Here is a 26507-nt window from a genome sequence, read left to right as displayed (position 1 = left end):
CAAACTGTTATGTATTCTTTTAGGTAACTGAGTAGTATTTCCAACCTAAAAGAATCTACTTGAGTATGTATTCAATAGTGTGCTCCATTTTTATAAAATATACAATCCTCAATAAATACTACATTTGAACTATTTTTAAATAGCAGTGAAGAGCTTGCCATGAGCCTATTTCAGACAATAGCTTGTGTCTGTCTGATTACTGCCTGTCTCTCAAACCCTGCACAGTACCTGGAGCGAAACAGGCACTCTCTAAGGGATAGGTGAATGAATTAGCGCACCTAAGATGAAACTGCAGCCCTGGCCTCATTAGCCAAATGAGTTGTCAACCTCTACAATTAAGTGCTATAACAGCAACTACATGACACCTTCTCCACAACTGCATCACTCTAAAAACAGACATTCATCCCCAGGACAGACACATCATCGCATCTGAAACAGAACCACAGACTGAATTTGATTCAACAGGGAAGAGCTCAGTAATTAATTGACAAAAGATCAGAAGGCAACAGGTCCTATCTATTGAGACCATAAAATGGCAAATATTTCACTATATTCATTAATATCAAAAACTCTAGAACCAGAAAACTCACACTGTTTAAAAATGTAGTTGATACTTAAAATCATAAATTCATTAGGGTCAAATCGTGTCTTTAAAAATAAGAAGAAAGGGAAAGTCAATGTAGTAAGCAGAAAAGGTGTGAGCTTATACACAGGCACAACTAGAAGAAATTCAACAATTCAACACAATCCAAACAATTACCACAAAGCTTTCCCATCTTATATGCAAATCAAGAAACTGGTTTTCCAACTGTCAAGTAAAATATATACAAAATACATTGAGAATAAATGGCAGCCATTAAAGAAATAATATAAAAGGAAATACCATGAGATGTCTGGTAAATCTGAGGTCCAAGAAAGAATAAATGTCTTCACAAAACCTGCTATCCAGAATAGACCTAGAAACCAAGTGAACACAGGAGTATTGAGCTGTTTTTAAATGGCATAGAATTATAGGTACTTCTGTCTAATATGGCACCTAAAACCAAAGGGACTCACACAAAGAAAGAAGCTAATTCTTAAAAAAATAAATTTATTCTTTACTTCTTTATACAAATGAATGTAAACACAGTAAAGGCAACAATTAAAGCTAAACACCAAATCCAACTGAAGAGAAACTGGGAAAATACAATATTAAATACAGATTTAGCCAAGCAAAGGCAACAATACCAAAACCAAAACAAAACCCTAAAGTAGGAAAAACAAGATAAAAAAACTAGGAAAAGCAATTATAAAACAATCAGACAAACTAGAAGGCTGAGGCTGCTTTTTAAGACCATGTTCAGAAAACAAAAAAATACCACTGAAAAGATGAATATTGTACCCAAAAAGCAGAAGGATGAAAATATGAGGAAATTTTTTTTCTAAAATTTTAAATAAAAGTGCCCAATCTAACAATCTCTTTGAAGAGTCGTGTATTATTATCTTTCTGTCCTTCCTAAGGACTTTATGCAGAGCTCAAAAAATACTAAAATTAAATCAGTGTTTATGTTTTGGAATTGTATCACTAATAAGCTGGTGAATTTTTGACTAAATTACTATTGAAAATGAAATAAAGAAACTTGAAAGAAATTGTGAGGGACCACATACATAAGATTTCCTTATAAATTAAAATTAAACTGCCCTCACTATGAATTTAAGATTTCTTTTCTCTGTAGCAGTTAACTAATACATAATAATAAAAAAAAAATACTGGTTGATCGAGATCTACTACCAAGTTATTACCTATGAAACTTTGGACAAGTCATTTCACTACTCTGGGCTTGAACTATAAATGGAGGTAGGTTAGGTTGATGATCTTACAGTTTAAGCCGTATAATCACAAGTATATTAAAAGATTACTCCTGATAATTGAAACAATATCAGATTCCAAAAAAGCAACAAAAAATAACTTTGACAACAGAAAATTCATTTCTCCAACTGGGTTAATATTACCATCAGACAGTGCTCTACAAGCACTTACCTGATACTCAAATCTCACCGAAAGTTCTAATAGCAATAACAAATAATGAGGCTCACAAGCCTATGATAATGACTATGTGAGGATGTAATGCTTCCTCACAAGCCTATGATTTAGGTACATTTATTATCCCCATTTTACAGGCAAGGTAGAGATTAAACTTGTCTAAAGTTCTATACTAATAAATAGCAGAATCAAGATTGGAATGCTAGCAGTCCGATTCCAGAACCTACACATTAGTTTGCCTGAAATTAAAATTTGCTAGATGACTGGTGTTTACAGTTAAGAGGAAAAAATTGACAAATGCTTCTCTCAGAAAGAGGAGAAATTAAATAAATACATAAGTGTCGCACTCCAGGACATCTGGACTGCATTTATTCTAGCACACTGAAAGAACAGTAATGAAACCCACCCTGCTCCTCCCCCAAACCTGATCTATTTAATGATGTGTTCCACAACAATGCATTAAAACACTACAGAAGTGGAGACGCATGGGCTCAAAGTCTAAAATTCAGATTTAAAATATTTCGGGGATGGTGCAAAGGACATCAAAGGATATTCAAATTCTCTATTATTTGCAGGAACAAACATGTGCTTCAAATCTGAGATTACTAATTTGTACAAGTATAATTCAATTTCTTATATAAAACTATTTGTTAAGCAAAGACCACCTATCTAACCAGTTAAGTTTTAACTTGAATCCCCTTTAACACCCACTTGGGGGGTACCTGGGTGGCTCAGTCGTTAAGCGTCTGCCGTCAGCTCAGGTCATGATCCCAGAGTCCTGGGATCGAGCCCTGCATCCGGTTCCCTGCTCGGCAGGAAGCCTGCTTCTCCCTCTCCCAGTCCCCCTGCTTGTGTTCCCTCTCTCACTGTGTCTCTGTCAAATAAATAAAATCTTAAAAAAAAAAAAAAACACACACCCACTTGGTTCCTAGAAACAATTTCACCAACCTACATTATAATACTTTTGTAGCAAATAAAATCTGTATTCTTGTGTCAGGGTTAATGTTGGTGGACCTACTTGAAAAATGGAAACCTACATATAAAATTCAATGTTCAGAAAGTGTATTTTCTGGTTCTGTAAAAGTCTCACAGTGTTTCACTGTATCATATTGAGTACAATTCCGTTACTACTAAACTCAATGTCAAAGTAGCAATGCTTCAGCTTTCACATTCTGCCACTTACTAATAATAGTTACTTACTCTCTTGAAGCCTTAGCTCCTCATCTGTAAATAGGAATAATCATAGAACACATTTCTGAATTGTTTCAAAGACGGTGTGTGGCACTCAGTTAGTGGATCAGATAAAATTTCTGGGAATTAAATATTTAGTAAAAGTCCTTAAGAATGAGTACTGGAGAACAATTCTCAACTATTATATTTGTAAAAGTCAAGTAAACTACTAAGAATTTCTGACCAGGGTGCCTGGCTGGCTCAGTAAGAAGAGCATGTGATCCTTGATCTCAGGATCGTGGGTTTGAGCCCCACGTTGGGTGTAAGAGATTACTAACAAAATAAATAAATAAACCTTAATAAAAGGTATTAAAGTCTTAAGAAGAACAACCTTTAAAAAAAAAAATACATGAGGACAAAGAGTGAGCCATAATGTAAATTATACACTTTGGTTGATAATGATGTTTCAATGCTGGTTCATCGAATGTAACAAATATACCATAATAATGAGGAACACTGACGATGAGGAAGGTTGTACTTGGGGTCGGGAGGAGGCATGTGGGAAATCTATACTTTCCTCTCTGTTTTGAAGTGAACCTAAACTTGCTCTAAAAGATGAAGTACATTAATTTTAAAAAATACATGTATGAATACAATATAGTGAACTATCTGTCTGGCATTATATAATGTCTGGCATTCTTTCTTCTAGGGTTTTTGGAAAACTTCTAAATACCAGTTCTGCAACCAGCTGAAGTACGGGTACATTCCTCCGTCCCCACCCCAAAGCACCTACAAGTTAAAATAATTTCAATACTATCAGTTTTTTTAATGCACCACGCTACTATTTTTGAGTAGTATTGGTCATCTCCCAAAGTGCTGGAGATCACTAAACCAGAGTTGTAAAATGTGGCCTTTTAAAGTAGCAATTCAGGGGCACCTGGATGGTCAGTCAGTTAAGTGTCTGCCTTTGGCTCAGGTCATGAGCCCAGGGTCCTTGGATTGAGCCCCGCATCAGGCTCCTTGCTCAGCAGGGAGTCTACTTCTCCCTCTCCCTGCTCATGCTCTCTTTCAAATAAATAAATAAAATCTTAAAAAAAAAATAAAATAAAATAGCAATTCAGATAGAGTTGACAGAGTTGATAGGTTAGACTGGAGTCCCTGAGTATAAACATACAATTTGTTTCCTATACACACAAAACTGCTCTTAGAATGAGTTTAGGCTTTACTCATACCTGAGAATATAACTAACAAAAGCTATTTCCTGCTAAAACAGTTATCTACTGCCACTTTCTACTTGCCATATGGCCCACAAATACATTATCTTAGAATTTACTGCTCACAGTACAAGCGCAGAAGAAAAAAATCTTCAAACTTAAGAATAATCACATCTTCCCAAATTCCTTAAAAGCTTACTTTTACGTACAAAAGCAGTAATACCATATACCTCAATGTAAAGCATCACATATGTGAAGCATCATACCTGTAATGCATAATACCACATACTTCATGGATACAACTTCCTTCTGTTAAAAAAAAAAAAAAATGCTATCTACATTAGTAATTTTTAAACTGTGCTCCCAGTAGTCCTCACGGAGTTGGTGATTGAGATATTAGGAGAAAACAGAATCAGGGAAGTTAACAAAAGAAAATGAGAAACATGTTCTGCAGATTTAAAAGGAAATGTCTGAGGCTGCATGTCCTATGTGGTACCTATCAAATGGGAAAATGACATTAAATGGAACACTACTTAGCAATATAAAGGAACTACTGATACATGCAACAACTTGGATGAATATCAAAGAAATTATGTTGAGTGAAATAAAAAAGCCAATCCCAAAAAGATCACATACCCTATAATTCCATTTATGTAAGTCTTGAATGACAAATTACAGAAACAGAGAACAGATCAATGTGGTTTTAAGAGGGTAACACCAGGGATTCTTGTAGAGATGGAACTGTTCTATATCTTAACTGTGGTAGTGGATACAGGAACCTACATATGTGATAAAAACGCAGAACCTAAACACAGACACACACGCCCATGCACACACACATAAAATTGGGGAAATCTGAACAAAGTGGATAGACTGTATCAATGTCAATATTCTGGTTGTGACGCTGTACTACAATTTTACAAGATGTTACCACTGAGGGAAACTGGGTAAAGGAAAAACAGTTTCTATTTTTTAAAAAAGATTTTATTTATGTAAGAGAGAGAGGGAAAGAGCGAATGAGCACAAGTTGCGGGGGGGGGGGGGGACAAAGGGAGAAGCAGACTCCCCACTGAGCAGGGAGCTGATGCAGGGCTTGATCCTGGGACTCTGGGATCATGACCTGAGCCGAAGGCAGACACTTAACTGACTGAACCACCCAGGCTCCCCTCTCTGTAGGATTTCTTACAAATGCATGTAAATCTACATTACTTCAAAATTTAAAATTTAATTTTATAAAATGACATTAAAATTATGGCCTTCAAACCTTTGGGTATTGAAACTTTTTTTACAAATGAAATTTTACAGTAAAATCTATGCATATATTTTGATTCCAGGATGAAAAATAGCTTGAATCTCCTATGCTTTCCCCAAAGACTGCTAATGTCAACTTGGAAGTACTATGTTAAGGAGGCCACAGCCAGATACAATGAGACAAGGCCTCAAGTGATCAGTAATATCTGTGAATAGGTACAGTAGGCATTTGTACCTCATATTTGCTGTCTGTGGTTAAAGAGGATAGCAGGGGAATGTTCCTGCCTATACATCCTCCCACCTACCAGTTAAGTTCCATGAAAAGCCTATGGCTTCCTGGAGAATAGTTCAAAAATTACTGGCTAAAAGAAAATACTTATTTCACTGGTAAACTCTACCTGCCCAAAGCAGAAAAAAAAAAAAAAAAAGCTTCCAAAAGTAGTGCTGGAGTCTACTGTAATAAAAAATCAAACAAAACAACAAAAAACCTGCATTTATCTTTTAGTCAACCTATACAGACTGGTAGGCTGGTTCATTCTTGCTTTTTCAGCCTTTAAATAAGTATCCCACCAGGTAAGGGCATAATTCTTGACTGGAAACAAAGTTGGCAATAATTTTATTCTCTCATTCTTCATTCTAGTCTCAAGATTAACTAAGTATTCCTTCAATCACTATTTTGAATCATTTCTTTCAGACTAAAGATCTTGAGTGCTCTCTTATTTCCCTATCTAAAAACAGTATGTATCAAATCTAATTAATAGGATTTAAACAAATCTTCCAGATTCTACTGTCTACATTTTATTATCTCACACCTGGGCTGCCAGAGTAATTTTCTAAGTGGTCTCTTTTCCTATTCTAACTTGACCTTTAAACCAGTGGTTCTCAAACATAAATCCACAAACTGCTACTTTTCATGTAACTGGGGTCGGAAGTTGAAAATGATGGGATTCCTAGGCCTCATTCCCACAGATACTGATTTAGTAGGTCTGGGATGTGGCCTGGATGTCTTATTTTTTAAAAAGGCATTTGCTCCGGTCCTTTATTTTATAACAATTGCTTAGACACTGAACAGATATACTTCGAAACCCACTAGTATCCTAATTTTGCCCTCTTCAAAAAAGCATAGCTCACAATAATTACAGTTAAATTCCTAATCTCGACATTATCAGGTTACCCTGTTCCACACTAATATTCCAATACATAAATTCTGATTATACCAGTCTTTTTGCTATTGTTGGCATTATCTTTGCTCATTCCCTTCGAATTTTCTAAAGTAATATTCCTTTACATTTGTCCATCCCACCCAACAAAAATCTTACTAAACTTTCAAGGATCATGTAAGTACTTACTACGCTTCCTTGGAAGCATTCTCAATTTCCTTAGACTTTTCTGCCACAAAACTAGCTTTGAGGTCTCTAGCAGATCAACCTCCTGAGGGCTGTTTCTTCATCTATAAACAAAAATTTAATCAAGCTACCTCAAAAAACTATTCCAGCTATAAAACCTGTTCCACCCTAATCTCTTCCCTTAATTTCCCAAAGAATATATTTTTTTAAACCACTAGATTACATTTTGACCCATTATTCTGAAATAGCTATTAGATGCTTAGCTCTCTAAACTGGATCATCTCCTTTACCCTATACCAAGAACTGAAATATTTACATTTTAGCTATCAAAGCCTAAAACGTGGTGGTGAAGATACCACCTAAATTATTCTTGATTAAATCATATTTTTCCTCACCCTAACACCTTTAATCCCTTCCTCCCCCTTTTATTTTTATTTTTATTTTTTTTAAAGATTTTATTTATTTATTTGACAGAGAGAGACACAGCGAGAGAGGGAACACAAGCAGGGGGAGTGGGAGAGGGAGAAGCAGGCCTCCCGCGGAGCAGGGAGCCCGATGCGGGGCTCGATCCCAGGACCCCGGGACCATGACCTGAGCCGAAGGCAGACGCTTAACGACTGAGCCACCCAGGCGCCCCCCTCCCCCTTTTAGATGAACAGGAACATATCTCAAAACAAAACAAAGTACCTGCCACAAAAGAACATTATTGATTTCCTTCTGGAACTTTGTTTTTTTATTATTGTTTCTTCCTCTTATTACTTTTAAAATGTGGAGTCTCTCAAGGCTCAATCCTCCCATTAGTCTCCATCCATCTTGGATTTCACCATTCATTCCTGTTTGATTTCCTAATCCTAGCCATCTACAGGGTATGTATCTATTCAAATATCTGCCATTACCACAAAAATCAAACATTCAAACTGAATCTCTTCCACACACTTTCCATTCCATTTCTTGTTTGTACCCCATTCTTCCAGTTCTTTTTAATCCTTTTTTCTAGTCTATTTGCTCACCTAGCCTTTTGTGCTTCCCCAATGTTCCAGATTCATTTTTCCTCAGTTTCCATGGCTCCCACCATCATCTTCATCATCTGAATAATTTCCAATAATCAACAACCCTTCCAGCTTGTCACCATCGAGTTCTGAATATCTGGTCTCCAAACAATGGAAGAAATCTTGCATGTTTTTAAGCACTTCTCCCCCAGATTATAGGGCAACTATTCTATTAATTTAAAATGTAATAAAATAAACTCAAATTTATGCATTTAACATATTTATGTTAACATGTCTATGTGCTTGGGAATGAGCAATGAACAAAATTAAGTTGTCCTTAAGGCCCTTTTAATGAACTAAGGCAATATAATATAATCAAAGGTATCTTAGAGTAGTTTTAAGTAATTGCCTTTGATAATGATTTGTGTATTCTCATAACTTAGCCAAAAATTAGTCCTTTATAAGGATCAATAGAGAGCTAGGATTTTTTCAAATGATCTGAATTCAAATTCTTGATCAGCCACTTTTTTTTTTGAGAGAGAGAGAGAACGAGTGAGCATGTGGGGGGTAGGGGGGAGGAATCTTAAGCAGGCTCCATACCAGCACACAGCCTGATGAGGGGCTCGATCTCACGACCCTGAGATCATGATATGAGCCGAAATCAAGAGTCGGATGCTTAACTGACTGAACCACCCAGGCACCCCTTGATCAGTCACTCTTTCAACTATGTGACCCTGAGTCTCTCTAGGCCTCTCATAAAAAATGGATAAAATATCTACCCTGTAGAGTTGGTATGAATGTTAGTGCCTTCCCTCTTAGAATTAAAAGCATGAAGTTCCCATGATTCAATCCAATAATAATTTAATCAATCCTAGTCACAAAACTGTTGACCACTGAAGCCACTTAGTGAAAAACAGAGGCTCTATTATTGTAAATATCTATAAAGATCTTAAAATTCCACGTTTAAAATATTTACTAGAGAAATCTTAAGTCTAAAAAAGAGTAATTTCTAAGTATTAACAAACTACAAAATCAGCAAGAGACTAGCAAAATGAATAAGAAAAAATACTTTCCAAGTTTAAACCATTTATTTCTACAGCATTTTCCCCAGTCCTTTTAATCCCAAGACTTAGAGTATTCAACAATCAACTTCTTCCTCTGCATACATTAATATAAATATAAAAACAAAATCAAAAACCCGGAAATGAAAGGAGCAGTGCATAAGAATTAGAGAGCTGAAGCTTAGGGAAAAAATGTCTATGCATCTCACTCTCAAGAATGAATTATGGAATTAGTAGATCTAAGCCTCCATTAAGAAAATTACTCAGATATGCAAACTTTATTAACTTATTATAATATGTCTTGTTCAAGCTTTTAGAGCAGCCAGTCTTGAAAAGGCATATAATCACAGAGAAACTGTACAATAAAAGGAAAAATAAAATGTCAAGAATGAAGTTGGTAGATACAAGTGCTATTATTGACCAGTATTTTTTTTTTTTTAAGATTTTATTTATTTGAGAGAGAGAGAATGAGAGAGAAAGAACACATGAGAGGGGATAGGGTCAGAGGGCAAAGCAGACTCCCCGCCAAGCAGGGAGCCTGATGCAGGACTCGATCCAGGGACTCCAGGATCATGACCTGAGCCGAAGGCAGTCGCTCAACCAACTGAGCCACCCAGGCGCCCCAGTTTGACCAGTATATTTGCTATGAGACAGGCTACATCCACTTTCACTTTCCAACTTAATTTTAAAGACCTATCTTTACAAATAGAAAACATTATGTATATACACAGATAAAAAATAATCAACATGTACTGAGCTGATTGGCCACCCTTATAAAAGTCATTTATACATGAAAAAAGTGCTGTGCGAAGTTGGGGACTTAACTAGAAGTACTTTTCTCCAAATCCTTAATGAACCATTTACTTCAGGATATAAGAGGTGTAAAATTTAAACTCCCTGTAAGTGAGAGTCTAGGCTATACCAGCAGAGAGAGACTACCTTTAAATCTCCACTATCATTCTGGGGCGCCTGGGTGGCTCAGTTGGTTAAGCGACTGCCTTCGGCTCAGGTCATGATCCTGGAGTCCCTGGATCGAGTCCCGCATCGGGCTCCCTGCTCGGCAGGGAGCCTGCTTCTCCCTCTGACCCTCCCCCATCTCATGTGCTCTCTCTCTCTCATCTCTCTGTCTCAAATAAATAAATAAAATCTTAAAAAAAAAAAAAAAAAAAATCTCCACTATCATTCTGGATTAAATTTAAATAAGATATTCTCAACGTAATTACACAATAAAAGAATTTTTGTCTTCTGGCACAATACCAAGACCATAAGATCTGCCAGTTTTTACTTAAAATTTAAAAATCAAAAAGTTATTACATTAGTGTATAATTAATAGGTTTTGCTAACATACAGCAACCATGTTACAATATATCAAACAATTACAGGCTAAAATTTGCAACCACACAAACTGATCCCAGGGTTATTAGCCAACACAATCATCAGTTACTTCCCTTAAGAAATATGTGCAAGATCAGCAAGCCAAAATTAGTAGCTACTATACTGCCTTCAATTAGAGGGCGTTCAACTATTTGCCACCAAATGAATCTAGTTTACAATATTAACAGTTAGAAGAGTCCTAAAGAAAAGTAGAATTTAAATCTCAGAAGATAATAAAGGTTACTGGATCTTTATAGATCAGCGCATCTATTCAATTCCACAGACATCTGAAATCTGTCATTTCATCTAGACAGAATCCTATAAACCCCAGTGGACAAATCACAATCAGATTCTGAAACAGCATTTTAATTCTTTTTATTTGTGTGTATGTGTGTGTGGTGCATATGTGTTGTCTAGCAATGGGCTTCACTGAGGGTAAGTGAGGTTGAGGGGTGTATTAGTTTCCTAAGGATGCTGCAACACATGACCACAAACAATTCTAGAGACCAAAGTCTGAAATCAAGATGTCGGCATGAAAAAGCATTTTAAGATTTCCAAGATATTTAAAAAAAAAAAAAAAAAATCTGGATTTATATATTTAAACAACAGGAATTCAAAATTTGTGAGTTCATCAAAGTCAGTTAACATGGAGATTCATTTAAAAATTATATATATCTTAAACACTGTATTTTTAATTTAAAATATCATTCACCAATATTTTAGTGTCAAGCTAAAATGTTCTCTTTGAACATGGCTCCCCTACTTGGAATTTGGGGTTCTCATTCTTGTGTCAACCCAATCTATGATGCATTATCTATAGTTTTTGGTTTTAGATTACTTCAAGATAAGAAATTACTTAGACACCTGTGAGCAATGTGAATGTAGACTTCATTCTAGATTTGGATTTGTATTATTTTCCCCCTTTTCTTTTAGTTACCTTGCCCATAACTAATTTAAAAACTTTCTTTAGCAATTAATGTGTTTTTAACAAGTTTTCCAAAGTAGTTAACTTAGTTTTCATTTAAACAATTCTCTCTTTACACTCATTTATCATTGGTTTATGTTATATCTAATAATATAAACACAAGTGCAATGGGATTAGTGGATTTGGGAACAAACAGGACTCTTTACAAACATTCAACTCAACTAGAGGAAGCAGCACAGAGCAGTTTACATCATTCAACTTACAGCTGGCATTGATATTTTTTTAAGATTTATTTATTTATTTTAGAGAGAGAGAGCACCAGTTGAGAGGGGCAGAGGGAGAGGGAGACAATCTCAAGCAGACTCCACACTGAGCGGAGCCCAACGTGGGGCTTGATCCCAGGACCGAGATCACAACCTGAGCCGAAACCAAGAGCGGACACCTAACCCACTGTGCCACCCAGGCATCCCGGGCATTAATATTTTTTAAGTGAAGGTTAAGGAATCTTCTACAATATCTAGATAAAAGGCTTTGGGAAAAATACTATATTAAAAAAAATGTATATACACACACACACACACACACTATAAACAGTGCTCACCACAGCACATGAGAGACAATAGGGATAGAGTCAGAAACTCACTTTTTTTCCAGGAACAGCTACAACACAAACATCTGGAGAACTTACTAAGAATTGTACACATATTAACTCACCGAATTCTCAAAATGACTCTGTAAGATAGGCTCTATTATTATCTCAATTTTGCAGATCAAGAAACTAAGGCACTAAAATATAAGTAACATGCCCAAAATCACAAGGCAATACAACCTGGTTTGATTATAGTTCTAGTTTCTACTTTTAAGTCCTGTGCAATACTGCCTCTAAAGAAGTATTGTTTGAGCTCTCTTGATAAGCATATATCACTTTCATAATCTTAAGAATTGGAGGGGATAATCATGTCCCAATATGTCACTCCCCAAAGCAAATTTTTCAGCAGCTCTGCCATAAAGTCCATAATCTTCCATCATGGCATTCAAGGCTCACCACAACTCGATCACAATTTGTACTGCTAGAATTCCAATCCAAGACTCTTATCCAAATAACATGTGGGTTCTGGAAACCAATAGATCATCTTGAATTGGGATGTACAGAAACACAAAACAGAGAGAGTCTGTCACATGACACTGCACAAAGACTAGTATTCCTTCATTCAGAGAATCTAAAAATAGTGGCCTGGCTTCTCAAGAGGGCAGTTTAGCATGGTTTCTTGGAAAGGTTTAAGTATCAAGAATTGTGACCTAAATTTTAATCCTTGATCAACCACTAACTATATGACCTAAAGAAAATTATTTAACCTCCCTGCTTTCTGTTCTACTTGTAAAATAAAATGGAAGAGCTAGAACAGTGTAAAAATCAGCTGAGACTAGTAACTAAAATGCAAATTCAAGACTCCACTAGATGTGATTAAGTAGGTCTGGAATGGGGCTCAAGAATGTTTTCGTAAGCACCACGTAAATAATACACGTGGTCCCTGGACCACAATGAAAAATATTTAAATAAAAGATCTCACAAGTCAATTCTAACTTTAGTTTCTTAACTTCAGTCAATAGGATGCTGCTTTACATAACCAGGATGGGGGTTGTGGCCTAAGAAAATCCTCAGTTCATGATGGAATTTGTTTTTGCACCTCTCACCCTGTACTTTAAGACAATGGAATATGGTTTAGTAGTGCTACAAACTGAACTTTCATTCTCTTAAGACACAGATACAGTTGATTCAAATGAGTTTTAAATCAATTAAGCACCTATAAAATGCTGATTCAACTGCATCATCTTATTAATACTATTTTGAAATATGATCTTAACTTTCTCAGATGGAAATTTAAAGTTTTGGAGAATATAATCTCCACTCTACAAGTATTCACAAGTCTCAAAATTTTCTTCTCCCAATTTTCTATGAAAATTTCCAAAGAAATTAGTAATTTTCATTCAACATGTTACCCAGGGCTTAATCAGTAAAATATTCAAATTATCACCCAATTTCACTACCAATATTTTGCCATCACTGAGAAAAAATATGCCAAATTGATAAAAGTATCATTATAATGTAATTAAAGTCTGAATAAGTATTTTCCCTGTTTCTTATCCTTTTCTTGTCCTCCTGAACTTTTCCACAGTGAGTATTGTATTTGTTCCAAAAATCATACATCACTTTGTTCTAAGAGTTATAGATGTTTGATGCTCTGCTGTATTAAATGTACCATCTCACCAACCCTTTTTAAAAGAGCAAACTTGCATATGTTTAAAAAAAATGTATCTCAATAATTTCAGAAAAAATATTTTTCTTCAAAAGAATTACTTCAAGGATTTTTTTTAATGGAGAAGGGGAATAACACCATAATTAAAATACATATTTTCAGTCTTGTCTTAGAAATCAAAATGCTACCTAGCATTAGTAGCAAATCATAAACCTAAACAACTGTAACTCAAGGCTCACTTAGCAGTAATTCTAAAAACTAAATGAGGAACTGGAACACCATAATTAAAAAAAAAAATCTAACAACCTATGTACTTATTTTCTATATTCTGAATTTCAAATGAGACCAGCATTCAGTAAGCTATTTTAAATCCCATTTGTGTAGAAAACCGACACTATCTGACACCATCCAAATTATCTACATTTTCCTTCAATTTTTTTTTTAATCTGTTGTGATTACAAAAGCGATCCATCTGTCTCACAGAAAGACCAGAGGAGAAAAGAAAACTCACACAATTCTAATTACCCAGACATACATCACTGCTAAAAACTTTGGTGTATCTGCAGCCACATGGTAAAAACTTATTCAGGCAAGAATCACCAATAGACACTAAATTTAGGAAAGTCTGACAGGAAACAGAATATTTACACAACCTCAAAATACCTTCCCACAAATTACTTAATGGCAAAAAGAGAAACTAACTATACGATGGAGAAACTACTCCACACCTTAACCAAGCAATCAAAATGAACTACTGGTAAGCGGCAAACAAACATTAAGCATCCAGATGATTAAAACAAAACAAAACAAAAAACCCACATACTGCTTATAGAGTATTCCAGAAAAAATGCAAAATCTGAATCATGAAGAAACCTTAAATAAACCCAATTGAGGGACACTGTTTAATAACTAGCCTGCCAAGGTCATGAAAGACAAAGAGACCTGAGAACTAAACGCAATCTGTGATCCTGAATTGGCAATTGAACCAGAAAAAAAGTACTAATAAAGGGCATAATTGGGACAACCGATGAAAATGGAATATGGACAACAGTCTAAATGAAAAGTATTACATCCATGTTAAATTTCTAAATTTAACCATTCTGGTTACTTAAGGAAAGACGCTTGATCTTAAGAAATGCATACTTAAGTATAAGAGAGCATCATATATGCAATCTACTCTCAAATAGTTAAGAATTTCTTTTTACATGTACAGAGAATATGGCAAATGTGATAAAATGTTAAAAATCAGGGGATCTGAGTAAAGGGTTTAAGGGAAGTTTTGTACTGTTCATGTAACTTCTGTAAGCCTGAAATTATTTTAAAATAAAAAAATTAAAACAAAAAAACCTTGGTTTTTTGGCAGTATTCCTCAACATACATGCATATATTTATATATAATATTTGTATTTTTAAAATTAAAAAATGGAATCATCCGTTTGATACTATTTAGTTTCAGAGGCCCTCCCAAGTACATTTGAACATCCCTGAAAAAAGGCAATTGTTTTACGATGAATTAAGTGTCCTCCTCTTGCTCTCCATCCAAGCAAACTCCCCCACACCATAAATACACACTTTACCACCATCTCCTTAACCAGTCACAGCTAATTAAAGGGATCAAGATGGAGAACAGTGGCTCACTGACACCTTGCCAATTCCTGTGAGGTCCAACTGTACTTTCTTCAAAAAAGTTCTCTAAGATTTCCCTACAGTCTTATAACAAATCTTTTACTTAAGCTAGTTGTAGCTGATTTCTGTACCTTGTATCCAAACAAACCCTGAAACAGCAGGCTTTTGAGAAGTAGAAATAAACAGTGCAAGGAAAACAGTAGTTACTTAATCTTTTGTCTGTGCTTGAAAATATGGTTTTGCGGGGGGCTTAATGGTAAGATGTAGTAAGGTTGTGTCAATTCAGCCAATTACGCAGCTTCATTTAAAGAGAAGCAGCAGAAAAGCAAATAATTCAAAAGGAATAATCTTATTTTCTCAAGAACTCCTATGTATCAGACCAACCTCAGAACCCCATCAATTTATGGCTAATGAAGCAGAGTCTCAACCTTTCAAATCAGTCACATCAAGAATCTTCCCATCTTTTGCCACATCATTAAAGAGAAAATGGGTTTTCAAATTCCTGAAACTTGTCTTTCTTTAAACAACATACAAAAAACAAGAGCAATTTAAGAGGTCTCTCTGTAAAATCATAAATAGAAACTATTATATTTCATTATTAGTCTGTGAAATACGAAAAAAAGTATTGCGAGAGTGTATCTTTCTCATATATAGTCCCCCGATATGTAAACTTCTGGGGAAAAAAAAAAAAAACTGTTTTCCCGACAATATCCTAAGTAATACTTAATTCTTCTCACCACATTCCTCACTTTTTGCTAAAAACCATTGACACTAGGCTTTACCTTATTCTTAGACCAGTGAGAAAAATGGGAAAACATATTTTTTTTTTTAAAATGTTTTATTTGTCAGAGAGAGCGAGCGAGCACAGCAGGGGGAGCGGCAGGCAGAGGGAGAAGCAGGCTCCCCGCTGAGCAAGGAGCCCAATGCGAGACTCGATTCCAGTGGGATCATGACCTGAGCCGAAGGCAGATGCTTAACCGACTGAGTCACCCAGGCGTCCCCTTAATCTTTAAATTTACTTAACTCAAATAAGTTTAAAATTATTTATCATAGTAAATTCAGTTAAAGTCTTTGAGTAAAAATTATGTTATAAATACCTTTTGAAAACAAAAGTCAAAATAGATTTAAACATTAAAATTTTTTTTGGTCTCAGATAAAATGTTAGATAACATAATTCTGTGAACTTCAACTTTAAAATTATCTTACGAATACCACAAACCAAAACAATCTCAATCCCACTGTTCCATTAATTAACTTTATGCCACAGGCTCAGACCTTAAATGCTGCCACCAAGTTAGCTATAACACAGGTGTGATTACTCAATGTTCTTTCTCAATTATAAACTTCAGGACCAAGATGTTTATTCCTTTCGTTTAACTCTAAATTAAGCAAACATCTAAGAGTTGCTAGAAAATTCTCTCTCTTCTCCAACTGTACAACTAGAATAAAGAAAGCTGCACAAATCATTTTGTTTCTCAGGTCCTGTCTTAAAACCAGATTTCACACTTAAGCCAACTTTAAAATGCAAAAATAAATATTTTAACTAAAAATAATGGACAAGTAGTTGATTTACTCACTGAATTACTATATTATAGGTTACTTATGCATGAAAAGCCATAATATCTGTTTTGATGGCATCATAATTCAACACATCAAAAAAGAATTCTGATTGACTTGTTGCATTAAAAAGTACAAGATCCCAAACAGCTTAAATAGTTCTTGTAAATAATCAAATCAGATTTTCCAATAAAGCTGGAAAATTCACCTAACAATACAAAAATGGCTTTCCTAAACTATCTAAAAATAAAATTTTATTTATGAGCTATCTATGAGGAAGAAAGAACTGATTTCATATTAAGGGAAAACATTTATCAAGTGAAATGTAAGACCCAGCTATTTTCTTGACTGACTTAAGTAAAAAGCATCCTAGTTACTAATGGTTAATAAAAACTTCTCGTATTCTTAAAGATGCAAATAACATCTAATTAACTTAGCCTTGGTCACCACCATTTGATTTTTAATGTAGCACTTAGCATGAGTGCTCACAATAACAACAAAAAAATTCTTTTGGTTAATTCCTACCTCTCTATAAAATACTGTTTAATTGCAAATGGCAAGATTTTTAAATACTGCACTTCAAATTTGATGCGCTAAAAAATTATTTTCAACCATAAATACTGCTCTTCCATATTAAATAAATTTTTAATACATATTATCTGTTTAATATGAAAAAAATAAGGCTCTTCCCAACACTTGTACATTACGAAAGACAGTAAAAAAGAGACAGTAAGCCACTCCAATTTTAAACTCAGCCTAAAAACTAACATTTATACGGCAATATCTAAAATAGTATCCTTGTTATTTTGCCAGTCGACACAAAAGAGTAATTTTACCATAAAAAATAATTCTATAGCTAACATTAAAAAGTCTCCCTGAACACAAGTATTAAACATTTATTCTAACATATGACAAGGAACAGTCCCTGATCACCCTGAATATTTGAGATGTGTTTGCTTAAATGAGCTTTAAATGCAACAAATAATTGAGCACCTACTCTCTACTGTGAATAAATCCTTTGGAAATGAAAGCTAATTACACATTATGAAAATATTAAAAAAATAAACAGCATCTTTTACAAAGATTCCATACTAATATTTCTTTAGCAGTTTTTGATAGCTCTTCCAAGTCTTTTTGGTTTTCTCCATTTTAAATACTCAATGATAGCACACATTTAAGTCCCAGTATTAACTTCCAGAAAAGCAGAGCTGTTAGGATTTATATAACACACTTTTAAAAGTAAAACCATCAGGCGCCTGGGTGGCTCAGTTGTTAAGGTCTGCCTTCGGCTCAGGTCGTGATCCCAGGGTCCTGGCTGGGATCGAGTCCCACATCGGGCTCCCTGCTCTGCGGGAAGCCTGCTTCTCCCTCTCCCACTCCCCCTGCTTGTGTTCCTGCTCTCGCTATGTCTCTCCCTGTCAAAAAAATAAATAAATAAATCTCTAAAAAAATAAACAAAATAAACAAAATAAACAAAAAAAATAAAAGTAAAACCATCGGTGTAACACTTTGACGCATGAAAATGGGTACATTATTCTTAGAAATAAGAAACCAGTTTAAGAAGTTAGACTTTCACTAAGACCACTAAGGTATGTGTTAAAGGGAAGAATTTCTCCTAAATTATTAATTGGCTTTTATCCTCACTTCCTCATTTTAGATCCAAGAAGTCCTAGAGCTTACTGTGGTATACATGGTAAAAATTCTCTGGCTGGAAGCTGTAAGACAGACAAGACAAAATTGTGAGAGAGTTATCAGAGATCTGAAGAGTTGAAGGGAAATGGAGGAACCCGTAAAGGTTCTAAACTTAAATTGAGATCAAAAGGATCCCATAATGCACACTGACAACAAAAGGGAAGTATGATCAAAATATAGTCTCTAAAAATAAAATTTACTCTCCAATTACATTATGATTTTCTACAAATCCACTTAAACAGATAAAACCTAATCCCTCAAAACTCAGCTACCCTAAGAACAAAGACCATTTGACTAGTTTTCCCCCCCAAGAGACCTACTGTATCAAAACTCACTGAGAATAAAAAACCATGCCTAACCTTTTAAAAAATTTGCCTCTACACTTTAATTTAAAACACAGAGAGTCAATCGGGTATACATTAACAAAAACCAAACATTTATAGCCATGTTATTTATAAAGTAACCATTTAAAATAAAATACGATATACTTAAAACATATTAAAACAAACAAAATCCAAAGCAATGAAGCAGCCCAGTATGAAGAAAGCTAATAGCGTGAACACAGCTTTTCTCATAATTTCTAACTTGGCATTGTTTATTTGAAACCAAGTAAGTCCAAATGCTTTGTGTGTCTAGACCTGATCAAGGTCACTATCAAGAAAAAACAATGGGTGTAGACAGTGTTCCCTCCCATGGCTACATAAACCACATTTCCTTAAGAGTATACTGATTTCCTACACATTAGATATTAAGTTTAAAGTACCAACCTTCTGAACCACAGATCTTAACCACATAGTCTATAAAACAAACGCACAATCTTTACACTGCAGTTACGGATCCAGACCTACATGATCACTCAGAGCATAATAAAATGAGTATTGACCAGAAATCCCTACACAAAGTCTTACTACCCACCAACATTTCATTTTACAATAAAATATTTCAAAGATTCTAAGTACGGTTATGTGCTCACTCTTCCATGATGAAACTCTCTAAGCCAGTTATTTCTACAATTATTTTGTAGAACAGAAACTTAACTAATTCATATGTGAGCTTCATGATTCTCTTGTTCCATTGTAAATATTAGAGCAGAATTTACAGTGGAAATAAAAGAATCATGAAAGGGTGTATACTCTCCAACCTTTTTAAGAACTACTGGATTGAAAGGCACTCATCTTTCAGTTAGTCCATATCAGAATGGTCATTAAATGCCATTAATGGCCCACTGATATCTCATTGCTGAGTTCAGGCCAAAAAGATCAACCCCCCCCACTACAGAGATGAATTTTAATCATTCCCACTTTTTAAAATACTGTTAAATGATACCATTTGATTTTCTGCCTCAATCTATTAGATTCTGAAATTAGCATAAAATGGATTCAAGACCCTCTATTACAGTATGGCTGTTATTTAAATCATTAAAACAGACTAAGTTCCACATCCCAAAATAGGTAAATGGGCATGGGGGGTGGTTTCAAGAACTAAAGCCTTACTTTTCTACTTACATAATTATGATAGTATGCTATAAAACAATTTTAAAAGATAGCAAAGTGTGTAGCTGCACTTCATGAAATATACAAACTTAGAAAATTCTTAAGGAATGCTTAAATACATGAGAAAAATGGATGCAAACTATAATATTGAGAAGAACAAGCATCTCCACACCCAGTGAAGTAACAGGTTTAGGCTTGTTTGTACAGCTCCCTAAAAATTAATCTGGAAGAGTACAAAAACCAAAATTCACAAAATTGGTCAAGAGGTGGATGGGAAACATTTCACTCTAAATTAAAACATCTAGTCACACAAAATGTTACACTTATACACTTACTAAACATTTTAACTTACTTTAGCACAGTGAATAAAAAACACTTGCACTAAGCAGGGCAAAAACTATTCCTTGTCCCAAATATTTTTTTTTAAATGTTTAAGAGCACCTACCTCACTACTGAAATTTCTAAGGCTACCTGAGTGGTTTTTTTTTTTCCTAAGTGGTGTCATTTTATTTGCCTCTCAGGAAAAACCAATCAAATTAATCAACTAAAACACAGCATTGTAATTTGCAGTAAAATCAACACATTTTTGTAAACTATTTGGGAAAGAAAAGAAGCACAGTCTTTTCATGTAAACATAATAAGCCTGTAATATGCTGCAGACAAACGCACTGCATGGGGTGTGGAGGACCCGAGCTGATTAGATTACCACAACATCAGCCTGGGGCCGCCATTTTTAGAATCTGTAAAGGACAAAAGAGGGAAATTTCACTTTTTACTTCCCATCTCGGAAAATAAAGGAAAAAACGGGGCCATCTTCCAATTAGGTATTGATGTCTCCAGCCTAGAGTTGAATGCACCTCACTTAATTCTCTCCAAGGTCTCCAGAACTCCAACACCTTACGTTATTCACATCTCTAAAAGGAGGGGAAACAGGCACCAAACACACACACACACACACACACACACAACAAAAAAAAAACCCGGGGTTTACTCCAAAGCGAACTCTAGCGATTTCTCTCTGACTTTAAATTGTATCATTCTTAAGACTCTAGCAAGAACGGATCTCTACGGAACTGAGGCCAGTGGAAGAGAGCACTCCGGATTGTTTTTTCTCTCTCCCCTCCCTCGTTTAGCACAGTGAACCGTTTGTTTCTCTTCTGTATCTGCTGCCACAGTGTTTGTGCCAATCCCTTGGTCAAAATAAGCTTTTCTGAAATGTGCCATGTTGTGGATTCTAAGCCTCCGGTACAGTAAAGGACGGCGAGAATGCAAGAGGAGTGGGGGAGGAGACTGAGAAGGCTGGGTACTGGGGTGACCACCTCTGGGGCGGGTTTACCCTCTCCCGGAGAGGATGAGGAGCTGTCTTGTTCTCCCACAAAGGGAGATAGAGACCCAGAGCGTCCTTTTAACCCCCTTAGTATCTACCAGAAAATTATACCAGAGAATGCCAGGCAATTAATGGAAGAAGAAGAAAATGGGGCCTATACGGTTTTTCAGCACCTGAACAAGATGCGGTCGAGGAAAGGGAGAGCTGGCAGCTCCTGGGACCACTTCGACACAAACCCTACTAACAGTCACAAGCCTCCCTCCTCACCCAAGCGCCCTTAACCCGCTGCCAATAAGGAGTGCGCCCCCTCCCTAACTCCCACTCTCAAGGGGGTTTAACTGCCAGTTTCCCCTTTCCCCAACCCTAAAACCCGCCATAATGCTCCCTTTCTAGGGACAGGGAAGAGAAAGGATAAATTCGATTCAAACAAGCAGCGTCTTGCTCCAGCCCAGACACCTGAGAGTCAACGCCGACTCCCCCAACCCCCCTCCCCAAAGCATAAAAATGAGAAAGCCCCCTCCCCCTTGAAACACGCGTCCCTCCACCCCGCAAACCCCAAGAACTCCCAAGGAGACGACAGGCACTGACCTGTGATGTTCACACACCAGACACCCGAACCCCGTTATCTGCTCGACCCCCAAGGAGTCTCTCCACACCTCCGCGAACAGACGACCCCCCGACAGCAGCCACTGCGGACAGAGGACCCGGCTCCACACACCCCCTCCCCAAACAGCAGCGCGCAGCCTCTTCACCAGCAATCAAGGAGTAGGGGAGGGGGCACCCAAACAGTCAACAGGAACGCAGAGGCGACGGCAAAGCTGCTCAGAGTGTCTATGCCCCCTCTGTTGCCGCTCCCGAACTCAGGCACGGTCTCCGACTCGGCCCCCTGCGCCCGCTCAGTGTCACTGCCTCTCGCTCTGGGAAAATGGCGGCGACGGCGGCGGCGGCCGCGGCGGCGGCGGCGGCGGCCGCGGCGGCGGCGGCAAGTGCACGGGGCCCGCCCGCCCCGCTCCGCAGGGGCAGAGGGGGAGGGGAACGAAGCTGCCCGCCGCCATTTTGCTTGTGGGCTGCCGCCCGCCGTTGCCTCTTCCACAGAGGCTTGAAGATAACCAACTGGAGGCAGAGAGGTGGGCAGAATCTCCGTCGTTTTCACAACAGATGCATTCAACAATTCACAGAAGGTTTGGGGAAGTTTCGGTATTTGGTGGGATTGGTTCTTTACCCCTATTCCCTGAGCAGCCCTCAAGTGTGGATATCGGCGAGCTTGGGCACGCCACTACTGGGTGGAGGGATAAGGACTGTAGGCCCAGGGAACAACCCCCCCCCCCCCCACCTTCCTAAAGCCATGCCCTTTCTCCCACTCCCCAAACAACCTCAGTCTCAGCCTTCCCCTCCCCCTCCCCAGTCTGGCCTCCAGCGCTGGGTGAACTCGGTTTGGGTGTCACTCGACGCCCACTAGGGGCTGAGGAGGCTCCAGTGCGCAGACTCCGGGCACCGGATAAAAGCGGAGCTGGAGCGTCCAGCGCCGTCTCGATGGAGGAGCGAGAAACGGAAGAGGTCGGGGGGAGAAGCAGCAGGAAAAGTACAGCCACCGTCAGCGCCGCTTTCCTGCCACCGTGTATCGGGGTAAAAAGCTGCTGTTGCCGTCGGTGCAGTTGCCGTCGCTGCCTCCTACTTCTTTTGGCCCCGGGGAAGGATTTCCCCGCCGGCGGGACAATGTGCGGGGTGGGGAGCGGGAATTCCTTTATGTGGCGGTGATTAAACGAGGGAGGGACTGAGAGACGGCTATCTCGAAGAAAAAGGGGAGGCCAAAGAATAAAACAAGGGTTTCCCCACTAAAGTAACACGGTGATCCCGATTCTTGTTTTCGGGGTCTTTCCCCCGAAATGGCGGTTTCCGTCTTCTCGCTCTACAGAGACCCGGAGCGCTTGGTAAGCCGAGTGGGGAGAGGCAGAGGCGGTCCGTGCAACCAATCAGTGCCTGGTGTGTTCTGTCGGGTGCGTCGTGATTGGCCAGCGATGACCTCATGCTGCAGCAGCGGGTGGGGCCAGAGTCGTCGGGGGAGGCTGTGGCAAAGGCAGAGAGGGAGAAGTGACGATGGTGATCGTTGCTGCCGCGGCTGATATGGAACCCAAGCAGTGGCGAAGAGAATCTCAAGGCTCTTCCCTGAGTATTTTCTCCTTTCCCTGCGCGAGGTGAGGGCCCCGGCTCGGCCTCTGCGAAACTTTGGGGCGCTGGCGCGGACGAGGAGACACAATTCCTCCCATGACTTTTGTAACTGCGTCAGGGCAAGATGGCGCTGGGTCTCCTTGGGGCGCGGGGGGAGAGGCACGTCCACCGCCGCCGCAGCGCATGTGACCGGGCTGCATTCCTGTGGGGTTTGGCTCCGACCCAGGCTGGGGCGGGGGAGGGGAAAGGGTTTGGGCGGAGGAGACTGTGGTGCGGTCGGCGTTGGCGGCCTGAAGAGGAAGAGATGACTGTTTGAGAGCGCTTCCCCTCCCCCAGATAGCTTACAGCTGCGGCTCCCGGGGGAAAGCCCCTGGAGGGACACTCACGGGGTGTGACGGCTGTTGGTGGAAGAGAAGGTTCGGTGCCCTATTTTCTTATCTATCTTTCTCCTTGCAAAATGCTTACGTAAGGTGGCAGGTTCCTAATGTGGGAGTCGCAATCAACTGTGAGTCCCTGAGGGCCACTGGATGGAGTAAAAAGCAGAGACTAGCTAGGCCACAACGTCAAGAAGTATCCGTTATTTTCTGAGAAAACGTAAAGTTTCTCAGATTCCAGTAGAAAAATATTTACTAAATTTGGAAGCAAGTGTAAAAGGTGTAAACACCCAGGAACACTTAAAATTTCCTAAAAGTTACCATCTGAATTTTGAGGACCCCTTTCAGGTTTTCTGTTCCTTCCCTCTGTACTTCTCATATCTTCCCTCAGGAATGTGTAAACTTAGTGGATACGGTTTTCTTTTTAAATTTAGGCGTGATTAGTAATAAGAATAAAAACTGCTAGTGCTTTAATCTATATGAAGTAAGGGTGTTTTCAATACTTTTGTCTTTATGTCGCCCTCTTAACTATGGTTTTTAAAAATAAAAAATGAAATCACTTTCGGTAAATGTTAAGATTCCTGCACCATTATGAAGCCTACCTCTTTAAATCACTTCTGTAGAAGTATGACTTTTAATTTTCGAAACCTTGTTAGTTGACGGTCTTTAGTTGGAAAGTTTTTTAAGTAGCCTATATGGGTAGATTCTGTAATAAATACTAGTTTTGTTTTTGATTATTCCCACTTAGCCAAACAAGCATAGTAGCCATTAACTAGTGAAAATTCCAAAGGCTTCTCGCCTTGGGTGGTGTTGAGAGCCGGGAGTTACACACAACAAAGACATTTGCACAGAAACATGGCTTGCTTTTTGACAGAACGCACCTCGTGCTAGGAGGAAACGTTTGCTGGACCTGAAAAGATGGGTTTAACTCAGGTCAAGGTTATGTTACTTCCTTTAGTGTTAGTTGTAGACTTGGTAGTTTGAAAACAAGATTTTTTATTCATTTGTTTATACTTAAACCCTTGCTAGTTTTTGTGGCTTTCTTTTTCAATGAAGTAACAATACGAACTGAAAAGCCTGTAACTAAAGTGTAAATATAAGTAGTACAAAGAGTTTAGAGTTCAGAGTTTTTTTTGTTTTGGTGCATTGTGATTAGAAAATGGGCATCTTTAACTTCGAGGATTTGTTTGTCACATATAAGTTGTGTCTCCCTTAACTGTCATAGCAACTTTTTTTTTTTTAAGATTTTATTTATTTATCTGACAGAGACACAGCAAGAAAGGGAACACAAGCAGGGGGAGTGGGAGAGGGAGAAGCAGGCTTCCTGCTGAGCAGGGAGCCCGATGCGGGGCTCGATCCCAGGACCCTGGGATCATGACCTGAGCTGAAGGCAGACGCTTAACCGACTGAGCCACCCAGGTGCCCCACTGTCATAGCAACTTTTATTTTGGCTCAGGAAAAAGGGACTAAATATGAAGTCACGTTTTTAAGGTAATTTTCATAGTCTTCCTAGCTTCACTCTGCCTTAATAAGGAAGAGAGGCCATTTTTCAAGCTAGTAGAAACATCCTTGTTTTTGTCTTTTTGGTCAGCATGTCCACATTATTCCTAATTGCCAAATCTTGAGCTCTAGTTTTTCTTTTGCCACATTCCTGTGGCGTTTTAAATACTTGGAATTATTTCTTTGACTACTTTCTTGCGTTATATGTTCTCTCTGGGCAATTTCATCTGTGCCTATGACTCCAGTAAAGCCTCAATTTTTATCTCATCTGTTAATGCAATGTTAAGGTATACAAGGGGGCCCACAGGCTTCCTAAACTCCCGTAAAAAATACTGAGCATGGTACTAGATTCCAGAGAACTTTGTTCAACCATTCCCTCAAAAAATTTTTGCTTTTCGTGCTCTTTCATTATTTGAGTAAACCATACCACCCCCAGCCTTCCTATATTTTTTATTCAAATCATCATCGCTGGTATAATTGGAAGTTTTATAATCGGCTTCAGGCGGCAGACATCCCCTAATGGATAAAATACATAGGTAGAGCTGTTCCATAGTTTGTGTCTTTGTCCACACCACCCGAAGTACTTCTTCCCACTCCTGGGTAACTTGAGACTTTGCCTCCTGAAACTTAGAAATTCTTGCTCCCAAGTCATAGGATCCATTCTTTACATAATGACCCAGCCCAGTGCTTGGTTGGCATTCAGGTGTACAAGTTTTGTGTGTGTGTGTGTGTGTTTAGGTGGATAACACTCTACTAATAAACTGCAGTGCAAACTGTAAAACATAGCTTTCATACTTTTTCAAAAACACATTTGACCCACCAGGGTTTGATGAGGAAATGAAGTAGATTAGGAGGCTCACAGGCCAGATTTTCTCCCCTTTGACTTACCTAAGAGAGGAGACAGGGGACTGCTGATGGGATACTTCTGCCTCCAGAAAAATGGGAAGGGAAAAACTGGCCTTATTTTTCAACATGGTATTTCTCAAATCTAGAGGACATTTTAACCTACAAACTTCAGTGTATAAACACCAATGATTATTTGGGTTTATAATTCCTTGATGTGTTTGGGGCTTATCAAAGTATTTAGTACTGCTTGCTCTGATACTAGAGGACCCAATTTTTTGTGCCCTTGAGTTTAGTTTTTGTCATTTTTCTTTC

The 26507-nt window shown here is 38.0% G+C and overlaps 1 protein-coding gene and 1 long non-coding RNA gene across 3 annotated transcripts in view; one reads left to right on the top strand and one right to left on the bottom strand.

Annotated features, from left to right (window-relative positions):
• Window positions 1-22266, bottom strand: part of KMT2E (lysine methyltransferase 2E) — an 86158-nt gene extending 63892 nt beyond the window's left edge. The window contains exons 1-2 of one of the 2 annotated variants that reach the window (XM_032402333.1): window positions 21895-22266; window positions 884-956 (exon numbers count right to left, since the gene is read on the bottom strand). The gene's annotated coding sequence lies outside the window, so the exon portion shown is untranslated. The remainder of the gene's footprint in view (window positions 1-883; window positions 957-21894) is intronic. The other variant, XM_032402334.1, reaches the window with a different exon arrangement.
• A 92-nt stretch (window positions 22267-22358) lies between these two features.
• Window positions 22359-25140, top strand: LOC116631121. The gene is made up of 3 exons (XR_004299087.1): window positions 22359-22487; window positions 22712-22932; window positions 23222-25140. It is a non-coding gene; the product is annotated as an uncharacterized LOC116631121 (long non-coding RNA).
• The last annotated feature ends 1367 nt before the right edge of the window (window positions 25141-26507 follow it).

This window comes from Phoca vitulina, unplaced genomic scaffold, assembly GCF_004348235.1.
Source record: "Phoca vitulina isolate PV1807 unplaced genomic scaffold, GSC_HSeal_1.0 scaffold4, whole genome shotgun sequence".
Taxonomy (NCBI): domain Eukaryota; kingdom Metazoa; phylum Chordata; class Mammalia; order Carnivora; family Phocidae; genus Phoca; species Phoca vitulina.
The sequence above is the reverse complement of the archived record's forward strand: the minus strand, read 5'-3'. Positions and strand labels throughout refer to the sequence as shown.